This window comes from Micromys minutus (genome assembly GCF_963924665.1).
Source record: "Micromys minutus genome assembly, chromosome: 1".
NCBI classification, from domain to species: Eukaryota; Metazoa; Chordata; class Mammalia; order Rodentia; family Muridae; genus Micromys; species Micromys minutus.
The window spans coordinates 80,910,444-80,929,976 of NC_137969.1; the positions used below are offsets into that span (position 1 = coordinate 80,910,444).

A 19,533-nucleotide genomic window follows, 5' to 3' on the forward strand; every position below is an offset into this window, starting at 1 on the left:
AAGATAGACCTTAAATTAAAAAGTTACATAATTCTTCTTAATGCCAGAGAAGGGTATTTAGAGTTCTGCAAACTGCTGCACTGACAGAAAGACGGACTGCTTTCTTTTTCTCAGTGGTGATGGGGGAAGGGCTTGCAGGCTGGAAACTAATGGTGTGGCAAAAATGTACAATGATGTGACTTGAAAGCAGTACAGATAGGGCTCTATTTTCCTCCCCATTTCCTCCCTTCATTGAATGTTAACAGAAGTTCAAGGCAATTAAAAGTCAAATGCTACCTTTTTACAGTGTTAAGGCTTAAAATGCCCATGCCAAATCAGGGGGAATGAGCAGAAATAGTGTCATTTCAGTAACAACTCACCCCTGTGGAATGCGGAGCACGCTATGATGTTTCTGAGTCACCAGGCTTTGGGTCACAGCCTCTGAGGAAGAGTCTTCACCTGTCCTCAGCATGGGTGTAAATTTGTGTTCCTAACAGCACATGGAGACCTTTTCCTTTTGATCATCTTAGTAAGTAATCATTGATATATGCAAAGAACATATATTATGGAGCTAACATGTTGAGTACCACTTAGTGTCAGGCAAAAAGCATCTTCTGCCCTACCATTCTGGCACCATTATTTCCCATAGGTATGGCATTTCTTTAATCTCAAATGTAGCTGCCTCCTTGTTAACTCCACCAGCTTCACCCCTCCCCTGATCTATTATTCTGTATTCCAAACATATGCCTCCTCATGTCTGAAATGCCTTTTCCAAAGGCAAATGCAGGTACAGGATTCCTCCTCCACACGAGGCTCCACTTTCCTCAGCTCTAATACTCTGCCATCAAAAACATTAGTGAGAAAAATTCCAGAAATACACAGCTTACAGTTTTGGGCTGTGTGCCGTTCTGAGGATTGTTGTGACATCTTGCACTGGCCAGTTTGTACTGCTCAGGATATGAACATTGTATACACTACCCATCTGTTACTCCTTCAGTAGCTTCCTGGGTTACAAGATTCACTGCTCAGATACGGCAATGTTATGTTCAAATAACTTCGACTCAATAATGGACTCATATAACAAAGGTACCGATGCTTGCAATTTTTACTATAATATATTAAAGCATTTCAGCATACTATGATTACTCTACTTTATTATTTTCACTGCCAATGCTTTACCATGGCTAATTTATAAACTCAAATTGATTGCAGGTCTAGATAGATAGACAGAAAATAGATTAAAAACAGGCACACACACTTATCCTCATCTACTTGTTCCAGATGTTTCAGAACATCTGGTGGGGGAGGCTAGGGACCTCAGATCTTATTATCCCTGGGCATTCTGTGGTGTGGCCACAAGGGTGGCCTTTCTGAAGGCTGTGTATTAGCCATTAGATTTTACCTCTTGTGGGCACTCAGAAAGCATGGCTTATTAGATCAGCTGTCATGCTGTTAGGTCTTGAAGGAATAGGAGGAGCACAGGAACACTTAATAAAGGAGAACAGCAGGAACTGTGGGTCTGTTCCTCCTGTTAGAAGGCAGGAATGGCTCCTGGGGATGAGAGTTGGTTTAGAGCAACCAGACAGGGAAATATTTGGTAGTGCTTAACTAGTTGAACAATATGCTCCACGGTAGGTTCCAGGACTCCAGCTTGGGTTTTGACTTTTCCCTGGTTTCATTCACTTATATTCTTGTATAGTTTTACAAGTCAAAAATAAAAGTCTAGCCAATGCACAGTTTAAGAGCCACAAACTCATAGACTGAGGTGTGAAGAGGCGATATGACTTACTAAGCATGTGTCATGAGACAATCACTCATTTGCTCTGGGCTTCAGTTCCTTTATCTCCATCACAGGGATAATCTAGAAGAACACACACTAAAGTCAGAGAAAGCATTGCTTCTTTAGAAGGTCACTGGTGACACAGGCTGACTTTCCTCTCAATCCTTTGGAGTAGTTCTAACAATACTAGATGATACTTGTGTATTCCCTAAAGGCAGACATACACTCTTCTTGTGTACCACGTAAAGACAGATGTACTATCAGCTGGATGTGAGGACCTTCTCACAGGGTCCTTCAGGTGATACAGATGATGTACACCTCATCTTATAAATACTCAGAGTCAGAAATGACATTATTCTGGTGATGACAGCACATGACAAATAACACAGGCAGCAATAAGAACAGCAGCAACAGCAGCAGCAACAGCAGCAGCAGCAGCAGCAGCAGCAGCAGCAGCAGCAGCAGCAGCAGCAACAACAGCAGAAGCAAAAACAGTAACAAAACAATAACAGCAACAACAGCAGCCGCAGCAACAGCAACAGCAGCAGCAACAACAACAACAATAACAGTTACTCCTTGGTTCTTTCCTGGACCAGAGCAACCTAGAGTTCTTGGGAAATTGATTCCAAAGGTGGTGGGGGAATCTCCCTGCATTCTTTCCAGTCTGCCTAATTCCTGCATCAGTCTGCCTAATTCCAGGGAAGTTCTTCTTGCCAGGGTAGTGGAGCTGAGGCCTACTTGATGTCTAGGTGATGGGAATTTGGGTCTTTGTGTGCACAATGACTCTTGTGTTTTCAAGGACTAACAGCATGCTCACCCTGTTGAACAAGTTCTGACACGCACATTCCATCCATTACTGAGAGGCAGTGGGGCTGCTCACGTGAGCTGAGGGACTGAACTAGTGGCTGCCTTTTGGTTGTTCGCTGATGTCTGTGGGTTAGAGAATACTTAGGACTCTACCTTAGGCTGTTTACCGAGTTCCTCTAATCAGAATAACAAGTACCATTCTTTATGCTTGAAGAAGCTCATAGTGCCAGTACTTACTGTGTCGATGCAATATGCCATTTGAATTATTTCCTTGTCAGAATATATGGATTCCATGTCCAGAAGAGTTAGTTAAGAACCTACTATGTGATCAGCATATGCTAAAGGAGTGGTGAGAGCTAGGACATGGTTTTTTATCATCAGGGATTTTCTTCATTAAACCGTAGAATGCTGCAAATTCCTGCTGTGCTTCACCAGAGGGTGGGGCAAGTCCTGCTGCCTCATAAGCCTCATGTTTCCTGTCACTATCAAGGAAGATAATCACAGCACCGACTTCACTCCTCATCCAGTATTAATCCCCAAGCCCAGACAGTAATATATGTGTGAATTCTGTGTGTTTGGAAAATGTCCCTCGGCATAGGTTTTGCTGTTTGGAGCCAGAGTTCTTCTGTATCCCAGGCTGGCCTCCAATGTGTTACTAAGCAGAGGATGACCTTGAGCTCCTGACCTTCCTGCCTCTACTGTACTCCACCACTTTCCCCAAACCCACTGAGCATTTTTGTCTATTTACCTTCTAAGCCTCAGTAAAAACCTTGTTCCTCTTGGGAAACTTCCCAGGCCATATTAAAGGTCAGAGACCCGGCTCTGTGCCCTTTATTGTCCCTATATTCCTGCTACAGTCCGTGTCAGCATTAGGGTGACTTCTTATTCTGTCATCTGCCCTCCTCTCCACACAGAATATCCTCCCACCATGAGATCCTCATTATTACCCTTCCTGAGTGCTGGGATTACAGTGTGTGGCATCATGTCAGGTTTTATGCTTTGTTCAGGGGAATCAAACTTAATAACTTAGTGTGGATGCTAGTCTTCCAAAAAGTAGTATCCAAATGCTAAAGCAAGAGTCCATGGTGCCCCAGTGTGAGTTTTATCAGATCAGAGCGACAGATGTGGGCTCAGATTCTAAAGTGGGATAGCAAGAGCAAGTGAGGCTGCGCTGGCCCCTGTTTGTATTTAGTCTTTACACAAGGGTTGAGAATGCTGATGAGGGAAGGTGGCTCTGGGGTGAATTAAAGCTACATGTGAAAGCTGCGGCAGACAGACAGGGCGGTGTGCAGAGTCCAAGTCTGAGCTAGCAGGGAGAAAGTCAGGGAGTATGGGGAATGACACTGTAAAGACCTTGAGTGCCTGATGCAGGCTCAGTGCAGCGAGTCTTGCAAAGGTTGCAGAAGTTGTGGGCAGAAGTGTCCTGAAAATACAAATGTTTCTGTTGTCATACCTAATGTCCCTCATAAATGAAAGGTCATTTCAGAATTCAGGATTAGGGAGCATTAAGGATCACCTCTGAGGGGGAGGGGAGACAATGACAGTCTGACCTATCCCCCAGGTAGGCAGAGCAATCACATATATTATAATAAAAAACCCTTTTATTAATTGCATACTTTCTCCCTTAGACAAAAATATGATTATGACCTGAAATGAAATATCATGAAACAAATAAGAAAGAGGCTCTTATTTATCTCCTGGTTACTTCAATAAGGGGTTGGGAGCTAAGAACACCAGTGCATTTATGCCTCACCTTTGAACTGACCCCCAAATGGGCCAGTTCAAATATGGTTAAATTACGTTCTTCTAAGGCCTTACACTTACAATGTTTGGAATTTTAGGTGGCGGGGAAATGGTCTCATCACATAGCTTAGGTTGGCCTCATCCTGGAACTCCTCCTGCCTCAACCTCCCTAGTGCCAGAATTGTATGCCTCTGCTATCACACCCAGCTCAGGGATTCCACAATGGATCTTGTAAACATTTTTCCTTCGCTGCACAGTAAAGTAGAAAAGAGAGATTGCTCGCCCCTTTCCCCAGGTAAATAAAGAACAGGGGTTTTCTCAGAACTACACAGGAAGACAGGTTATAGTTTTGTGTCCCTGTGAGATGTTCTCCTCCAGGAGCTAACTCCTGAACAGCAGCAGCAGCAGCAGCCACCAATCCCTTTGGCAGTTCACAAAGCCTTTCCTTTCTCAAACACTGAGACCTGGGTTCCCCTCCTGCTTTGCAGGTTCACACGAGCTTCTGTGTCTGCACCCCATCACTCCTCCCAAACCCACCAAGTTTTGGAGCCTCCTCATCTTCTAGGCTTCAGATAAAATCTTGTTCCTCTTAGGAACAACTTTCTGGGCCACAGTAAAGGTTAGAATCCCTGCTCTGTGGAGTCTACTGTCCTTGTATGCTTGCCAAAGCCCATGTCAACATTAGGGTAATTTCTTATCCAATCATCCTTCCTCCTTCCCACAAGGAATCCACTCCCATCATGAGATCCCCAGTATCTGGGACCTATTTTGTTAACAAGTCAATGAATGGACATCTTTTCTAGATGAGCAAAACCCTGCAGCTTATTGAAATTAAATGACTTGTCTAAGGTCTTACAGCTATCAAAGATGCCATGACAACATTTCTACCAATTAATATACCCAGAACTCTTGCTCAGCGACACTGATGTCTAGGTCCACGCACAAAACTGTAGCCAAAGAAAGGAAAATATTTAGAAAAACCCTAACAATTGCTATGTCAATATTCTGCATTTGGAGGACTCAGCCTGGCTACTGCTCAGATCCAAGATGCTCCTGGGATTCTCAGAGTAGACATCCTCTGAGAGCAAAGGTGATTGGCCTCGATGGGCATTTGCCTTTTCATGGGACACCTTGTGTCATATTAAGATAATGTTACTTGAAGGGGAGGGGGGGCTGTTCCTATGTTGTTGGACAGCTCTGCCTGCTCATGTTCTTGAAATATTTGTGTTTTTTAACTGATGACATTTCACAGTGACTTCAGATGCCACACAAACTGAGTCCAGGATGTATGTGTGTTGTATGTGTGTGCGCACATGCCCACGTGTGTGTGTGTGTGTGTGTGTGTGTGTGTGTGTGAGAGAGAGAGAGAGAGAGAGAGAGAGAGAGAGAGAGAGAGAGAGAGAGAGAGAGAGAGAGAGCATGAGTGATGCTATTACTACAAAGTGTCTGCTCCCATTCTTCCCGGAGTGACTCTCTCTGCTGTCTCACATCCTCCATCACTGAGCCTGTGTTGCTGACATCACCGAGGCTGAGGAAGCCAAGAGCTGCTGTTTCTGCTCCCTCCCTGTGGTACAGTGGTTTGTTTCAGTTTCATCTCGATACCTATTATATACATGAAGTACATCTCTCTTTTCTAAGACTTCCCAGGAAGTGCTACATGATAACAAATAAATCTTCTGTCAGCTTTCTGGGTAAAAACTCAAAACTGAACTGAAGACAGACAATGTCTAAAAATTTGTTTCTTATTGGGAAACTGGGTAAACCAAGGGGAGGCACCCTAAGGCAGGATTAGTTATGTGTCTCAAAGGGGATTTAAACAAATGGTTATGGAAGAGCAAGGCAGGATGAGGTCATCTCTATGAAGAGTGTATGGGAGGAGCCAGGCAGGGAGCTCTGAGTGGGCCCCTGTAAGACAACAAGGTGAGGATGGGGAAGAAAAACTAAGACAGGTCGCTCAAGGGTCCTGACTACGCCAGTTAAGGTGGCGCAGGCTCCAGCTCAGGTCTGGAGGTTTCCACCCTCCCCAACCCTGTTTTTGTGACAATACTCAAGCAGCTTCCTGTTCTGACTCTCCCACTTCCTGGCCCTTTCTCCAGATGTTTTAAATGCCCAGGGCATTCCAGGGAGCAGCCTGGTATGTGGCAGAAACTCCTCAGGGCTATGGCCTATGGAGGAGGCTACTTTCCTTCCATATGTAACGAGGTGTCATGACTTAAAAGCCAGGGGATGAGGGGCCACTGCTGACACATGAGGCCTGAAGACCTTCAAGCATTTTCCGTGTTTGGTCAAAGAAGTCGACTGCTGTATAAAAGCTCGAGTGAACTGTGGTTGTTTTCTACATCCTCCCATCCCCCACAGAATCATGCTTTATCTCTTTGTACATCTTTAAGTTTGATGTAATCTTCATTTTAGATCAGTCACAAGGGCCTTGGGGAACTAAAGCTGGTTTGGTTCAAAGGGATTTTCATCCCCCATACCTCCATACACACAAACACATATATACATACCCATAAGCCCCACCTTCCCCCACACATACCCACACCACCACACCCCCTCCACCCTCACACACACCCTCCCACCCTACATCTACACACATACACACCCTCCACACCCCTACATCCACACATACATACCCCCACCTTCCCCCACACATACCCATATCTCCACACTCCCTCCACCCTCACACACATCCTCCCCACCCTACATCTACACACACACCCTCACATCCCTACATTTACACACATACACACACACACCCTCACATTCATACATCTAAACACACACCCTCATATACATACACACATTCCCCACCCTACATCTACATACACACATACATGTAGACTCCACACTAGTACATCTACACAAACACACCCTCCACACCCCTACATCTATACACACACACACACACACATACACACACACACACAGCCTCCCCACTCCCATCTCTTTAAACACGCATATACCCCCCCTATTAAAGCACAGACATAGGGGGTTTGGGAAGAGAGAAAGAAAGAGACAGAGGGAGACAAGAAAGGAAGGGAGGGGGCTAAGGGGGGAGAAGAGAGGAGAAAAAGAGGGAGAAAGAGAGAGAGGGGTTGAGCAAGTTGCATAGCAACATTGCCAATATTTAGCATAAGTTTGTGGAAACCAAATGAGGTTTTGGGAAATACCTGGACTAGTCTGTGGGTGTGAGCTGAGAGACGGGAAGTGTGTAAGATGGGTGTGCCTAGCAAAGGGGTTTTCTGTGATTCTCACTTCCAGTTCTCCAGTTAGTACAGTGCCCTGTTTGTGATCCTACATGGCCTGAGTTTCTCTTTCAGTGAGGACAGCCTGGGTCAGACCAGCCCCAACTCTAGTTATCCGGACAAGAAGTATCCACTGATGCCCCTAACCTCCAGCCACCAGCCATGTTTTTCAGCTATAAAAGGAGGCTAAAGACAGCCACTGTGTCTTAGTATTGTGGGAGCAGATAAATTAAATATGTACATTGTAGTTAAAATAGTGCTGGCAAGGGGCAAATGTTTCCAGTAGGATTTGTTCTGAGTTCTGCCGTGGTCCTGGGGTAGGGGCTGGAGTGTACAGAAGGGGCCATAGTGAGGACGCCTGTGTGTGCCATGGAAAGATGGCTTTCACAGTTCAGATCCAGGGAGGAGTGTAGCAAGGACTGTAGCTTGATCTTGCTTTTGGAATCCTGTACAATGCAGGAATCATGCTAGTTGAGACCTCTTTGCCACTATGTCACCTCCCTAACAATGCCGGGATGATGGTGGCTGTCCTGAAAGCACAGGTGCTGATCTCGTCTCTTCTCTGCTCAACACTGGCCTTTTCCTCTCATCATCTAATGCCCAGTTTGGTACGAGCATGTGCAAGATGATGATAAATGGATGGACTAACCCTTTATAGTTGGGAAGATAGAAAAATGGAATTCAGAGTATCTCTGTGAGGACTTTGTTGCCGTCACTGGGGTTAGGACACTCACACTGGACATTACCTCATGTGTGTACACCTTTGCAGGCTTCTGCATGCCTGGGTCATAGGGTGAGAGGGAACAGATAGGACCAGGGTCCAGGAGGAGCAGGAAAGCCTTGGGGTAAGTGGAGCTTTCTGCTGCAGCCCAAAGCAGCAGCTGCGTACCAAGGAAAGTAGTTAGCTGTCTGGGACTTAGCCTGGCGGGAATAAAGAAGCTGGTGGCGGAAGTTCCAGAAAGGCATCACCCTGACCTGGATACAGGGCAACATGCAGGCACAGCAACAGAGGCAGAGACAGACTCCTCCAAGGGAAGATGCTCTCTTAGCTCTAGAGGAGCTTCTTTCCTGCCTTCCTTCCTTTCCTTCCTGCCTTCCTTCCTTCCTTCCTTCCTTCCTTCCTTCCTTCCTTCCTTTCCTTCCTGCCTTCCTTCTTTCCTTCCTTCCTTCCTTCCTTCCTGCCTTCCTTCCTTCCTTCCTTCCTGCCTTCCTTCCTGCCTTCCTTCTTTCCTTCCTTCCTTCCTTCCTTCCTTCCTGCCTTCCTTCCTTCCTTCCTGCCTTCCTTTTTTCCTTCCTTCCTTCCTTCCTGCCTTCCTTCTTTCCTTCCTTCCTTCCTTCCTTCCTTCCTTCCTTCCTTCCTTCCTTCCTTCCTGCCTTCCTTCCTGCCTTCCTTCTTTCCTTCCTTCCTTCCTTTCTTCCTTCCTTCCTTCCTTCCTGCCTTCCTTCTTTCCTTCCTTCCTTCCTTCCTTCCTTCCTTCCTTCCTGCCTTCCTTCTTTCCTTCCTTCCTGACAGGCTCACTGAGATCAGTGGCAAATGGCTTTAAGCCCATCAGCAGAGGCAGAGGCGGAGGTGGAGGCGGGTAGATTTAGGTGAGTTTGAGTCCAGCCTGGTCTACACAATAGTTCTAGGAGAGCCGGGGTTGCATAGAGGGATGGCATCTCAACCATCATGCCCTACACCACCCAGGGTTTGAGTGGGGAAGACAGACTCTCATCATGCAGCTCTGTCAGGCTTGGAACTCAATGGGTAGATTGGGTTGGCCTCAGACTCAGAGAGGAATCCACCTGCCTCTGATTTCTCAATTCTAGAATTAAAGGTGTGTGCCTAGTGACACATACTTCTGGGAGTCACTAGCTCTCTCATAAAGCTAGTGTCTCCCACACCAGCTGGCTGAGGTGCATATGTCCAAGCAGTCTTAAAGTAGAAGTTCAAACAACTCTGCGATTTCTAGAGTAGGTTTAAACAGCTCTCACTGTCTTAAGCTCAAAGGCGTCAAAGAAGAGATGCACGGAAAGTTATGCAACATACAATGGTATATGTTGGCACACAGTGAATTTGTAAGGCTGTAGCTAAAAACACAGGGAAAAGGAAAGTAGTTTGACAGTTGCAATTCCTGAAAAAGTTAAACAGAATCATCATCTGATTCAGCAAGCCGAATTCCCAGCATATACCGCAAAGAGCTGTACACGGGTGTTCAAGGGAATCCTTCTGTGAACATATTCCCAGCAGTATTGTCCACAGTCATCAAAACTCAAAGGTCCACAAACTGGTGCACAGATTAAACAAGTGGTAGTGTGCATGTATGGCTGAGTAAGAGTGGGGTACAGGAAGAACAGGATGCTAGCAGAGGCCACAGCACAGCTGGGCTTCAAAAACACACCAAGTGAAAAATGCCAGTCATTAATTGTCATATGTACATATGTGAGATTCCTGGAACAGGTAAGTCCACAGAGATGAACTACAGGTCGGTGGTTTTCAGAGACTGGGAGCACCAAGCAACAGTGAGAAGCTGCTTAATGGGTTTCAACTGGAGGGACTAAAGATACTTTGGATGTAGCTCCTGTGGTTGGTTGTATGGTACTAAGTGCCTTTGGACTGCTCACTTTATAACAGTTAATTTTACGTACTGTTCATCTAATGCCAATAAAAGATACAGTGGAATGATATAAAATTTCTTGAGGACAAACGATAGTGCAGCTATTATTCTTAATCATTTGAAAAGTGTAACGCATTAACGATCTCTTAGTGTATTCCGGTATCAGAGGCTGAACGCGTGTTAGTGACTCTTTTCCTACACTCTTTGGCCCATCTTGAAGGAATAATATTCTCAAAACACTAAACTCTTGTTCCTGGAAAATGTCAGTCAGGAACATCTGACCTTCCCTGCATGGCACATGTCCCGCAACTGTCTCCTCCCTTGGCCCGGGCAGTCTGAAAGAAAGGTATTCTTCCCATGGGCAAGTGGCGCCATCCATCCACTACAAATTAACAACTCCGGCTCTGGCCTCAGAGAGGCCAGGGAAAGAATCCTCCTGTTGAGAAGAATGTAGTCATTGGAAGTCAGCTTGTATGTTGTACCACCCAGCAGGGCATTGCTTTCTTCCTGACCCAGAGAAGGCTTTGGTCCAAATATCCCACAGGGCAGAGGCAGACTTTCTAATTTGGAAGCCAGCAGATCTCCAAACAGGCTGTGTCTAGGTGGGGTGGCAGGTTTGCGCCTTCTTCCCTGGTGAAGGCTTCATTTCTGGATGGTGGGGGTCACACACATGGACCAGCCTAGAGGCTTTTATCTAGGCCGCTCTGTGCGAAGCTGGCAACTTCTGCTCAGCAGACTGCAGGCCTTCAGGCAGCAGGTAAGGGTTTAGGTTAGGAGTGAAACGTACAGAGAGCAAAGGGAGGGTGGCAGCCAAACGGTAAGCATACAGGACTTAAGAGGGATGCATTCTCCTGGTTCGTTTTGGAATTCCTCCCTAGTGTGAAGCTGAAGAACAGACATATGTGTGATGTGTCATTAGGCAATCTGGAGGCCAGGCCACAGTGATGGCTGCTATCTCTGAGTGCCTCAAACTCTTATCAGAACCCTATGAGGAAACTATTGGAGATTGGTATGCACACAGATGCTCTGTGGAGCCCCAAAAGATTGGATGGACATTTGTTTACTCCAGTTTCCATGGGAAGGTCACTTCAACTAAATCTAGTTCCTGTGTGGCTTAAGGTTAGTGTATATGAGTGGCTGGCTAGAGTGTGGAGTCATGGCCAAGGCTGTGGGCGGCTGAGGACCACAGGCATAAAGGGTATTGAAAGCCTGTACTTTGTCCCGCTCACTGATCTGTGTATGAGACAAGACAAGGAACCATAGGAAGATGGACACAGATCTGATGTCTTACTTGGCTTGGGGAGAAAACCAGGACACTTCTGACTCAGACTGCTGCGTTCTCTTATTCACAGCTGCCACAGTCACATGTCACTTAGGTTCATACAAGCATGTACCTTGTGTCATTTTGCTACATTTTACTAAAACGGAAGGAACATCCCAGTTCTCACTGCTCCACTCCCTGCTTTAGGTCTAGCCTCTCTCTCATCTCCATATCCATGACCCCCAATCCTTTCCCTGTTGGAATAATCTTAAGAACTATTTCCTTATATGCAACTGTCCTCTCATAGTTACTCATGTTAGAAGTTTTTCTATCTTCTGCCAACTTTCTTTTATTAATAGCAAAACCAGAAACACCCTAAAAATAATAATTGCTTATGGGCTTTCCTGAAACCCATTCATCTTGCAGTGAGAGCCTTTTGGGAGAGAAGTAAGCTCAGCTGGAAAAGACTGTATGGAGAGACAGTTTCTGAGTTAGGAGTAAGGGCTAGCCTGGGGTAGGTTATAAGTACACTCATCTCTTCAAGTTTAATCCAAGAAAGGTAAGGGTGGTTGTGGTTTCTTTCTTTGCTTAGAGGCAACCTCTAGGAGCAGTTTCACACAATAGTGGAAGCAAGTGCCTGCTCAGGCCTGAACACTGGCTCTGGACACTGCCATGGTGCCTTGAGACTTTCCGGTGACAAAGAAATGCCACGCTTGTGTGCAGTTCCTTTTAGAACTCAGCTTCCCTTTCCAGTCTCCACTGAGCATCTACTCCACTGTCCCAGATGGTGTTCTGTTCAGACAGCACTGGACAATGTTGGGAAAAGACACCTGAGCTGGCTTGTGGCCCTAGGGATTGTCCTGCAGAGAGTCTGCTGAAGATTGTCCCTTTGCTGCTTAGAGAGGGAAAAGGTCTCTCTCGTCACCATCCTTATCTCTCTCATTGTAACCGTGACCAGTGTTGTGTGCTACGGTTATTCATCTGAACCCTTTCTCATCAAACGAACAAGTTATATGTTGGTGTCTGATAAAAAATGAAACCTTCTTGCTGGTCTTTGAACACATACTAATCTCTGAGACCAGCTTTCATGATCATTTGAGCAAGCCCTCGAAGGGCTTTGGTTACTTAAGGCCCCGATATGTAGTTTCCCTGCACGAGCAGTGTTTGGGATGTCCCAAGGAAAGTTAGAGGATTAAACCTGCAGAAGCAGATGAGAGGGGGATACTTTGGATATTGTCATAAAAGAGAAAGTCCATCTGAGTCTCTTCAAGATCAGGAGTTCGTCCCAGAAGCCACTCCAGGAAGATTCAGCCTTGAACTGTGATCCTGTCTGTCATTTTATCTTTGCCAGCATTTGAGTGCTGCACTTCTCCTGTATAGAGAAGTGCAGGTGACAATGACCTCAGGTGGTGCTGGGTGTTCAAGTGGTGCTTGGGTTCTGGTCCCTCCCCTAACCAGCCGGATATGTGGTGCTCACTTCCCCTCCCTAAACCCTAGTTTGCTCATCTTTGCAGCAAAAGGGCAGGGCTAGTCCATCTTTAGAGTGTTTTTTTTTTTCTTCTTCTTTTTCAGTTTGAAATCTCTGACTCTATGTCACTTCCCCTTCATCAGAAGTCTCTGTTCACTTAAAAGTCTTGATGCTGACATAATATCCAAACTCCACTGAGTTGGAATATGAGATACACCTGAATCTCTTCAGGATACAGGCTTCCCTGGTCAGGAAGAGAGAAAACCACAAATAGACCCTAGCTCTAACTGAGATCCAGATTTAGAACTCCCACCGACTAAACTGACACCTCTGTGAAGATTAGAATAGTCACCTGTGGGTTGATTCAGCTACAAGCCTGTTCCGTCAGTGTCCTATCAAACAGAATTCTGGCTACTTTTGGCCCCACAAGCCTCAGAAGTTCTTGTGCGGTGATCAACCTGCGTGCACACATATTACCACAACATTGCTTCTTTAGGCTCTGGCCCTTTAAGCTGAGCAATAGGAAAGAAGACGGATTAGGTGAGGCTAGACTACACATAGCACTGATAAGGCAAAAAAACTTAGTCATTACTGCCTTAAAATAGTTTATTCAAAAAGCACTGTCTACCCATGATGCTGTTATGTCCTGAGCACACACACCATGTGGTTTAGGCAGCTTCAAGAGGTAATAATAACAAACCCTCACACAGGTCTCTGGAGAGGTGCTAACCAATCTTACCACTGAACTAAGCATTCCTCCTCCTTTTTAAGTGAGGGGGTGATTTCTAGAGATTCACTCACATAGTAGGTACAGTAATGTTTAGCTAATGAATGTGTCCCCTCTATGATAAAAAGGGAACAGTAGCATGCTGACTGTTTACTATCTTCTTGGGTTTGAACCTGCAGCTTTCTCCCCTGTTGATTCTATAGGCAGAATGTTGAAAGTACATGAAACACGGTTTTGTAAGGGGCCTCTTTCCTAGAACTGTGTCATGGGTGAAGAAAGGGAGGCAGAATTTCAGAAGCAAGGAGGCACCGGGCCAAGGGAAGACACATCGGACTCAGTGGTTGGTAGAGCTGAATTTTAGCTCAAACATAAAAGAGATCCTTGCAAAGTTACTCCTGCCCATAACTACAGAATGTGAAAGTTTAATTCAAAAACTTGCATAAAAACAAGACAAGACACAGCTGTGTTTAATGCAGCCGTATCTTTCAGGTGTAGGGTTCTTTAGGTGGTACTGGTAAACTTTGTAAAAGGGTTAAGAACAAGATGCTCCTGTGTAAATTTAAGGTTTAAATTTAAGCGCTGGTCTCTGGGTTCCAGTTCAGATAGGCGGGACCGGTGTTCAAAACAACAGCTATCGGACAATCATTCACTTAACTACCGCACAAACCATTCCTACCAAGCCCTTCAAAACATAGGGAAGCGGGACCTGCTATGTGTTCCAATCCACCTTTATGGGTGGAAGATCCAGGACATTTAGAGAGTCAGAAAGTTCAGGGGGAAAAAAGTGCCACAGGGTTTCTCCGAAGACTCAGAATAGCATACAGATCTCACTCCACCCCTTGGCTCGGGGCCACATTTTCAGTTTGGTCAATTTCTTAGCCCCACTGAAATTGTAGTTTCCTTTAGAATGATTTTTAAAAGAAATCCCAGCCGGCATGATTTCAGGAGCATCTTAAATACTGACTTTGCCCATTGAGACAGTCAGTGTTGATCTGCTCTTTTTTTGTGCGGCTCCTACCTGTAGTTGGCCTCAACTGGAGCTGAGCGCTCCACCCCAAACTCCAGAGGAGCCCATGTGGCAGGCCAGAAGCTGGAAGAAGTTGAGAGACCTCTAGGAGGAAAGTAAGGAGAGAACGAAAGCAACTGTGCAAGAGGCTTCTTAGAAATAACCCCTTTATCTCACTCTTCTGAGGAAAGTCCCCTTCCGCAGCCAGGGCAGCTCCCAAATGTGTTTTGACAACAACACCACAAAGCGATACAGAAAGTTTTGAAACTCACCTTTGGGTCCGCTAGAAGGTTTCCTGCCGGCGGGACCCGGGCTCTGTTCCGGTGCTGCCTGAAGTGACTTGGGCACAAGGGTAAGGGCTGGGTCCCTCCTCTAGCCCCTCCCTCCCACTGCCAGGTCCCAGGAGAGAGGCGGCGCTGCGGGTCAGTGGGTGCCACCCCAGTGTTGCGGAGGAAAGCGCCCCCTGCGTCCCTGGCTGAGGTTTCGCTGCACCCAGCTCTGCTCCTGAGGTCAGGAACTCGACTTCCTGAATCTGACTGGCTGGCTCCGCCGCTCCCCAGCCCAATTCATACCTTAAACTAGGACGCACACACCACAGCCACAGCTCGGGTGTCCTTCCTCCGGGTCTGCCGGCCAGTGTCCCCACTCCGCCCCGCTGTGACGTTCTTTTGCCCCTCCGCCCTCAGCACGCCTCCTTCAGGACGCCAGAGCCAGCTTTGCTCACAGATGTACTGGTGTTTCCAGAGACATGGGGTGTAAACTTCCAACCCCGGCTTAAGGAAAAATAACAGCCCCATGCTGTGGAATAAAGCCACCTTCCAGGAAAAGGGTCTGGGTGTCTTAAAGGTGAGCAAGCCGCGAGCAAGTCACAGCGCCTCATTCTCACAAGGTTATCTTTGTGTGTGTGCTCCATGGGAGTAACCTGGAGATGCGAGGAGCACAGGAGACCGGGGCAACTAACTTCAAAACGTTCTTAGGAGTGCTCCGTTTTCGTTTTATTTGCTCCTCGTGTGCTTAGATTCAGATTTCTTGTGTCTAACTCAGCCTGCAAATGTAAAGGCTGGATGGCAGAGATGTAATGTAAAATGTAAAAGCTTCAGTACCTCCAAGGCTTCTGGAGGCAAGACGGGAAGGCACGAGGGCAGAAATGGCTGTGGAGTATCTAGGGCCTTCCCCAGAATCACCTTGGGAAATCTTGCCAGGAGAAGGACCCATTGGACTGTGGGTATCAGATTCGGAGCTGGTACTTACTTTCCAGTGGCAGTGCCTGAGCCATAGGGGCCTTTGGCCTTTGGGTGCCTGTATTAAAATGATTGGTGAAACCAACTGTCACAACAGAGAAACAAAAGTGTTCCTGTTTACTCAAGAGAAGCCAGCTGGCTCTGGGTTGAAAGGCCAGAGAGAAAATAAAACACTCATCCAGAAATGCCAAGAATAGTTAGGTGGCCCTATGGTCTTCTTTCAAAGGTAGATTACATAGAGATTTCCCCCAGAAATCTCACAGAGAGAACTTGATCTAGATCTGTTGCCGTTCCTTTGAAACCAAGTCTTACTAAATAGCTCTGGCGGGCTTGGAATTCACAATGTAGAAACAGGCTGGCCTCACAGAAATCTACTGGGCTGTGCCTGCTGTCTGCTGGTATTAAAGGCATGCTTCATTATTCCCTGCATAGATCTAGATTTGAATCATAAGGAGAGTGGCCCAAGAGATCTGCCTCAGGGGTGGAGGTTAGTATGATCAAGTAGGCGGGGACAGAAAGAAGACAGTTTAGCAGTGGCTGGAAGGCTTCCCTGGTGTGTCAAATCTGAAGAAGGGGTCTAGGGACTAATGGATCAGGGAGCTAGAGGAAGACAAGTTTGGGGAACGACAGGAAGCCTTAAGTGCAAACGTGGTGATTGGAGACTGTGAGCCTCCCCTAGCTTTAAATAGTATGCCATCCTGTCTGACTGCCCCCTCCACCTCTGTGAGATGTAATTTGGACCCCCTCCCCCCCAATGGTAAGTAACTTTCTTCTTCAAGGTCACAGCTAAGGTCTAGTGGAGCCGAGGTCTAGTCCAGCCTATCCCTCATTACCATCTCATCAGGAGAGAGAATGGCTTCTGTGGACAACTTCTGCTCTTGAGCTGGCCTGAGGCAAGTCTGGGTTAACACCTGCTGAGCAGGGGTGGAGGGGTGTGGGGTGGGGGAGACAGTGAAAAATACTTTTTTTGAACAACTTAATTGATGGGTTCAGGCTGAGGAGATGGTCACATTTCTTTTCAGAGAAATGCCAACACAGAGAAATGAAGAACCTAAGGCAGCCATCATGAGCTCGTCAAGAGTGTGACTGTTACATATGGGAGGAAAACCAGGCACTATCTGTACTATCTGTAGGACAGCTTCTCAATGCTGTCTTAGTTCACAGGAAGATGGATCCAGCAAAAGTCTAAACCTACCCAGTGCCAGTGGCTTTGTGCAGACAAATCGCAACCTACTGGATGGTAGGATGGTAGGTTTGCTGTCACCAAATCGCCACGGCTACAGGGTCTATTAAGGTTCTGACACAATGAGGAAAAGATCATCTATGGCATGAAGGAAGAGGTGAGCATCTGACCAGCAGGTTTCCTTCTGGGTGGATGACACATCCCTTAGGCAAGTCGGAGCACCCACCTACTGTTTCTCCCCTTTGGCAGTGAAATCTCAACTCCTACGAACTCATGGCCCCAGGCAACGTGGTGCTGCTGCAGTTTTTAAAATCCTCATTGGCTTTCTTGTTTTGGATAAGGATCTTTGAGGAAAGTCAAGAGGTGAGTGGACTCCAAGTGGAGTGAAACGGAGCATTAACACATCTAATTAAGAAACAGAAAGCCCCAAAATAGCAGATCTGTGAACCAAGACTGGAAATTCAAACCCCTTTTGTGGGTGACTACCCCTCACTAGCTATGGCACCTGATGAGCTCTGGTTTCATATTAGAGTGTTTTGGACAAAAACTGGGTTCCCTCCCTGGTGTTGTGGGAACTGACAGGATATTAAACATCAAGTTTCAGCCTGTGTTGACCACGAGGACTAACTACACTTGTTTTCTCTTGGCAATGTCCTATTTCTGACAGGTCAATGGCACTGTTGGCCAGCATGGATTCATCTGTGCAAGCCATCTGTGGGGGATAGCTTCCCATCAGATCACACACCCTGAGTGCAGAAATCAGAGCAGTCTTGTACAGCAACAACAAAAGGGGGTGCCATCATCAGTGTGGGAAATATTTAATGGAAAATATTACATTATTATCACCTAAAATGGGTGCATTCTTGCCTGCAACTCTCTGTGAGGCTCAGGCATGTCTAGTCTCTTACCACTACAATACAGCAACGCAATCTACAACACTCACAAAAGGGCTGTAATAAAACCACCCACACCTCGCAGTGTTTTCAGTCATTTTAGGATTTTGCGCTGGTCTGTATTGTAGAGCCACCCTTGGCCACATATGGTTCTGGGGGTAGTTCCTGAGTTGGACAGGATCGGGGGAGCTGAAAGCAGGGCTAGCAGAAGTCAGAAAGGATGCTGGCCAGACAAAGGCTGTTCGGAGAAACGGTGAAACTGTAGGATAAGCACAGACTTGTTCCTCAGATCCTGAGACACAGCAGCCTCTGAGAAAGGCAAGTTCAGGACAAGTTGGTGGAAATACTACTTCACACAGTGGGTAATGGATTTGTGGGGTGGATTATCGCCCAGAGGTGGCCCAAGCTGGCAATGTAGGTGCATTTCGGAAAACTTTAGACAGACGTGTGAATAACAGAACTGTAAGAGAGGGGTTAGCAAAGCTAAGAGGTAAACCAAGTGCTTGGGAGTTCAAGGTGGACCCACAGTACCCACAGTATGGACCTCTGGTCTTTGTAGCCAAAGGAGTTCTGGAGTATTTACATTTGAGCCCACCATTCTCCCCCATCTTACAGTTTCTGTAGCCTTTGCTTCCTATAGGCAACAAGTCTGTTTTTTTACCCACATCTCATTTAAAACATGCTCTTTCATTTTGGGTGCCAGCTTCTGAAAAGATTCTGAATATGCCTCCAGACTTCTTATTATCTGCATCCTTGGCCATTCTATCTCCATCACACTTTCCTTCTAAAAGATAAATCGGGACACAAATGACTGGGATTTTGAAAGCTCCTCTGAAGAGAAACACTAAGAAGATACTTTCCTCAGGAATAGTTCCTTGTGTGTCGTCCAGTGTCCTCACTGCTGCCTGGAGGATTCTGGGCATAAACGTAGTCTCACTGCCACTGGGACAACTCTTGGCATTGGCATAGGTGGGGAGTTAAGGTAACTCTTGGTACTCTCATCTAATTACCTCACTGGCCCCAATACCATCCCACCGCTCCCGCATCCCACTGCTCCCCCACCCCTCTGCTCCATGTACTTTTAGCCTTCTTTAGGTTCTTATATGTTGTAAGAAACAGCACTCTGCCCCGACTCCTGGAGAATAGATGACTCTGAAGGGGTGGATTTTGTATTTCTGGGCACGAAGAGGCTCAGTTTTCACTCCCAGTGTCTGGGTCCTAGTAGCCCAGTGCTGTTTCCAAGCGGTTTCCCAGTGAGATGACCAGCCTCATGAGCAGGCTGCCCGCTGCCTGGAACTCTTTGCAGGAATCAGCATTGGCTTTGTTAATGTAAACAGTGAGCTTCTGGATTCCATTCTCCTGTGGGGCACACCAGAGCAGGAGAGCCCAGAGTTCTCATGTTGTCCATCTTCCCGGTTTCCTTTGTCACCTGCTCTTCTTGTGGGGATGGGTTTAATTATTGATTTATTGAGTGAGCCCACAGTATGCAATCCCAAAGCCTATACAGAACAGGTAGAACTTTTCTTGTCACTTTAGTGGAGAGATCCCTGGGAAACCCCAGCTTACTCTACCCAGCTCATTTATTCTGGTAGGTTTCCTGAGA

The 19,533-nt window shown here is 46.5% G+C and overlaps 1 protein-coding gene across 3 annotated transcripts in view; it reads right to left on the reverse strand.

Moving 5' to 3' along the window:
- KIAA0040 overlaps positions 1 to 15,230 on the reverse strand; it is a 29,758-nt gene extending 14,528 nt beyond the window's left edge. The window contains exons 1-2 of one of the 3 annotated variants that reach the window (XM_080937003.1): positions 14,886 to 15,094; positions 1,769 to 1,840 (exon numbers count right to left, since the gene is read on the reverse strand). The gene's annotated coding sequence lies outside the window, so the exon portion shown is untranslated. Of the gene's footprint in view, positions 1 to 1,768; positions 1,841 to 14,885; positions 15,095 to 15,185 lie in introns of those variants that run through there. The other 2 variants (XM_080937005.1, XM_080937004.1) reach the window with 2 other exon arrangements.
- Between the last annotated feature and the right edge of the window lie 4,303 nt (positions 15,231 to 19,533).